Below are 5,188 nucleotides of genomic sequence, written 5' to 3'. Positions count from 1 at the left end.
CCGCTTCGGCAAAACTTCCTGGGGAGCGGTGGCGGCGCTGGGCAGGGGGGGGCTGCACCAGAAATCCCGGCCCGCGGCGGAAGCCCGGGGCTCTGGGGCGGCGCAGGAGCGCCCCGTGCCCGGCCCTGCCCTGCCCTGCCCTGCCCGGCCCTGCCCTGCCCTGCCCGGCCCGGCCGTGACGCTCCCAGCGCCTCTCCCGGTCCCTCCCGGTCTCTCCCGGTGCGTTCGCAGCCGCTGCCGGGGCAGGCTGCTTTGCCTGCCCTGCTCCTACACCGTACCTCAGCTCGTCCCCGTGGCCCTCGGCGCTCCCCCACGGTCTCTGCTCTCTGCCATTGCGGGCGAGCTGTGCCCTCTCGCCCTCAGAGCATCCATCCTCTGCCGAGCTCTGCCTCAGCCTTTCCCTCCGGGACAGCGCTAACAAAGGCTCACTGCCCTGCCTGGCTACTCCTCCCCACAAAATATGCAGGAATGAGGTATTTCTGAGGCGTCTTTTTTCAAAACTGGCAGTGGCCTTGGACAGTGTTTAAAGTGCATTGTAGTAGTGATGTCAAGGAGCTAGTTTAACCACGGAAGGCAGCTCTGTTCCAAAAGCCAAACCCAGGAGCAGCCAGGAGAGGGCCTGGGCCTCCCTCAGCCTCTGGCACGGTGGCTCAGGTGGCCCGGGGAGCAGGAGGGGGACACAGTGACCTCTGAAAGAGCTGCTCTGGCTGCTGAGCTTTGTTGACTTGGAAGGGTAATTCAGAAGAGGAGATGCAGCTTTACCTCTGCTCTCCTGATTTGGCCCACTGGATCTTCATTTTCAAAATACGTGACCCCTGAGGGATGGGCTTTGCCTCCCTTTCCATGAGAGTTCCGTGGCAGCTGAGAGCACTTTGGGATTTGCTGCCTTCCGCAGGGCTCCTTTATCACTAAAAGACAACAGAACTTGCTCAAAACCAATGCATAATCTTCCCTTAATTCAGCCGGTGTTTCACATGTGGTGAGCTCCTCTTTTATAAAAGATTTGCATAAATCAGCTGTTTGGAATAAGTTTAGAAGCAATCACAGCAGCTTTCTAAAGAGAACTATTCCAATGGGCATCAGGTAAGACAACAAGAGCAGCTGAATAACTTCTCTCTTATTTGTCTGGGGTGAAGCATGTGTTCTCAGGGTAACTGTGGGCTGGCCTTTTCCTCAGGGGGAAGGATAAAGCTTTGTCAATGCTAGAAGTACAAATTCTTGGCCAGTTAATCTCTGTAAATCAGGAGCTCCACTGAGGATAGTTTGCAATTTAAACTGCTTATGATACGGCCAGTCCAGAGACAGAATCGGCACCTGCATATCTAATATGTGTGAGGAAAATACTCCTTTTCCATGTCCCCGTATCATTTTCTCCCAAAAGCAAACAAGTAAAGCCATGCAAAACAAACGTGAAAGGAACAATTGAGCTTGTGATTATTATTAACCCCAAGTTTGGGGACTCTTTTTCTCTACTCTTTGCGCCTCACTGGCAGTTTTCCATTCACTTCAGTTTTGACAAGATCAAGCTTGTGATATTAACTGCTTTCTGATTGTGTTGTGGTATATAAAAGATAAAGAGTCAGCCAAAAGACTCAAAAGAGGAAAAAAAAATCTCAAGCACCAGGAAAACACGGGAGGATTTATTCTGTCATGAATAATTGCTATATTCTTTAACTGCTCTAATGTAAAGTAATTTTACAGCAGCTCAGTGAGTTTGCAGCATGTAAACTTGTGCTCTTTATGTGAAGTAGCTTTTGTAGTGTTTTACCTCCTGGCAGATTTTGAAATTCTCAGTAAGTCCTATAATTGCCTTTACTGCCTTTTAATGCTCCTTTATTATTGCTTCTTTGTCAGGGGATGATGTCTAAACAAAACTCTGTTCCTGAAAACATGAACTATCAATCCATAACTCTGCATTTTGGAGACTTATTGTTGAAGACTGTGCTAGTGCTATCCAGAGACCTTGCAGACAGCAGATACAAGTGTGTATTAGGTGGGCAGCACTCTCAGAACAGTAGGTCTTAAAATCCAGATTTCAAGCATTTTCTTGCTCTAAAAATGTAAATTATTAGAGTTAGTAAAGGGGAATGACAATAGCCCAAGAAAATGAAAGATGTAGTGTTGTTTTTCAAGGCATATCAACACCCATGTGTTCTGAAATTTTAACTTTTTTCCCCCTGTGATTTCCTGACAATTGTTTTCACTTCCAAAGACATCCTTCAGTAACTTCTGAGAGCTGTCTGAATCATGCCATTTCCCATGACTCGAGCATATGTGGATGAGTATATCCAGAGCAATGACAGAAAAACAGAATGATTTTCCCATATGGCAGACAGAAAACACTTTTCCCAGAACAGGCCAAAATCAGGTTCCAAAAATACTTGGGAAACCACATGAAGAGGGGGTACACCCCAGCTGGCTGTAGAACCTGCTGGGCCAGAGGGTGCTGAAGACCTCTGCAGATATCTTCTAACAGTTAATTAAGGTAATAAATATATTTACATTGGGTCTTTGCCTGCACCTGAACCCAAAGTTAAATCATTGTGCCCTTTCCAAACAGCACAGTGTACATAATGTTCTTCTTGTTTTTCTTTAGAGAGAGACTTTCACATGCGGGGCAGTTTTCTTGGTGTGCCACAAGCTCTCTGGTACCAAAGCTTTACTGAAGCTAAAGGGCAGTTGTTGCACACTTCAAGAGTGGGATGCCATAGCTGGAACCTTCACTTATTTAAAAGAAACTATACATTAGTAGTTTTGCAAATCTTGACAAAATATTTACTTGTTAATAGCCTTGTTTTATGTTTAGAGGTTGTTGTCAACTATCCTTTTGCTATGAGTGATTGGTATTTTGGCTAAGAAAAAAGAATGATTTTTAGACTATCTGAGAAAATGCCTGTAAGGCTTTACCACTTGGGAAATCAAATGTTGCTGTTGGAGCTGATCCTAGTTAAATGAATGGGGAAAATGAAATTCTTCCATGAGCATTTCCTATTAGCCTTACACCCTTTGCCAGCCAGGGCTTTTCTCGCCTACTGATTCCCTTCATTTTTTTAATGTTTTGTAGAAGTCTTCCTGCATATGATGCAGTTCATATTTTCTTTCTCCCACACATGCAGAGAAAAGTCAACTGTTTGATCAGTGCCAATGGAAGGGCATCTGCTTCAGAGTTCACAGTGTTACCTGCCATTTACCAAGGAGGAACTTTCTTTTCTTCAGTAAGGAAACATCCACTAGACCTTAGTCCAGTGAGGGCTGTGGCTGTGGGATCTTTGGTGTGGGTGTCAGTAGCAGCAGCTGGTGTAGTTATCCCAGCCTGGCTTTAAGGCACTTGCAAGGGAATGGTTCTGGCACGAAGAAAGCAGACTGCGACCCTTTGGTTCTTGCTGAAAGGCATCATTGCCTGCTCAGACATCAAGAAACTGGTTTCCATCCTCTTCTAGTGTGACTTGCTGCTTAAGGAAACCCTCTTGTGCTCACATGTGACAAAGAGGCAGAGCCAGGGAGGAGAGAGGGGCCAGGCTGGGGTGAGTGGGGTCTGCTCTGTGTTGTGCAGTTCAGGGGAGGCCATGATTGCCTTGTCCCACTCCATGGGAATTCATCCAAACATCACAAGTCTGAGATCCCCTCGATGTCTGGCTTCATTGTTTTAATAACAATTTGTCAAGAAGTAAGTCTTGTGAGTTTGATGAATACAGATGAGAGATTTGAAATATGATTTAACTCATGGACTTGGATAATTAGGCTGCAATAAACAGAAATAGTCATCCCATAGGTAATTGCCTGAAGATTACACCAGAATGTTATTAGCACTGAGAAGCATGGAAACAAAATACTAGCACTACAAGTACTTTTATTTCCTTTTGCTCCTTCTGGATTCCTTCAGCAGTTTCACCTGTTATTCCTGGTACCCTGTATTACCAATTCAGCGGTCTGGCATGTTTGGCATTGGTATGCTTCCCATCCTGGATACCTCATGGATCAGTATTTCACTTAGGCAATTTCATTTATGTTGCCAGCATCAAAGGATGTCATCCCGATTTTGTCTCTTGACTGAAAGTACATTACAGAGAACCAAATGTTCTCTGATTACACTCAGTGAGGGATGGACAGACTTCCAAAAATATCTCTTAACATTGTGTTGGTGATGAGAGCATTGCAAAAATCAGAGGTACCCAGACTGTGGCTTATTTCATATTTTTAGTTCCTTCTTCCTCAATCCTTGGAAAAGTTCTTTTCCCCCTGGCACATCACCTTTTTCATTTGCACTGATAATGTCCAGATAAACAATCCTGCCAATCTGGCAATTCTAGAGTGATACTCAAGTTCTAGGCAAACAGTGTTTCTGGCAGTTGAATGTATTTGCACAACACTTTCTTTTCCACCAGTAGATGGCATTCCCCAGGAATAAGCTGGAGGCATGGCTGCTTTCTGTATCTCCTGCTGGTCCAGCATTCCCGAGGAATAAGCTGGAAGCACGTCTGCTCTCTGTACCTCCCCTAGGCCCAGCCAGGAAGGTATTTCCATGGCAAGCTGATCATAAGCACAGACTCACAGTATTCTCCCCAGCATCTCTAAACATGCATTTTATCTCTATCTGAAGTCACTGGGCATAGTGGATACTGAAAGTTCATGGAAATTCTGACCCTAAATTTATCTGCTGAGGGTAATTACACATAAACCTGCAACTTCATTCTCAAGATTTCCCTGTACTGCAAATCCTTGGAGACTAGAAGGGTGTTCTGGGGAAGTTGCATTTCATTCTGGGGAAGTAATCGTTATATTATTGCTTTGTTTTCATGCTCTTTTCTCAGCAAAGCTTTCTGTGGGAGACAGGATTTAAGTCACTGGGGCTGATCTGGTTTGGATGTTCCTATATTAGCCCTTGGTTTTCAAAATCTCAGCCTTGATCATAACCAGAGCCAGATGATGAATTCTTGTATCAAAGGGAAACATAATTAGGGCTTTGCTCTTGAGAACAACTTGCATCTAGCAGGACAATGCAAGATTAAATAACAAATGAACATCAGTTCTGAAAATGCTCATTCATAAGTGACTAAATTGAGATACCTGATGTGTTGGAGGACAGGATATCAGAAAGATTTTTATAAAATTCAAAAGAGTATCAGAATTAGCCATTTGTGTTGGAAGGCAGTGCACAGACCTGGCCTGACGTCAGACCATTCAAAGC

This window comes from Anomalospiza imberbis, chromosome 12, assembly GCF_031753505.1.
Source record: "Anomalospiza imberbis isolate Cuckoo-Finch-1a 21T00152 chromosome 12, ASM3175350v1, whole genome shotgun sequence".
NCBI classification, from domain to species: Eukaryota; Metazoa; Chordata; class Aves; order Passeriformes; family Viduidae; genus Anomalospiza; species Anomalospiza imberbis.
This window is presented reverse-complemented; position numbering follows the sequence as displayed.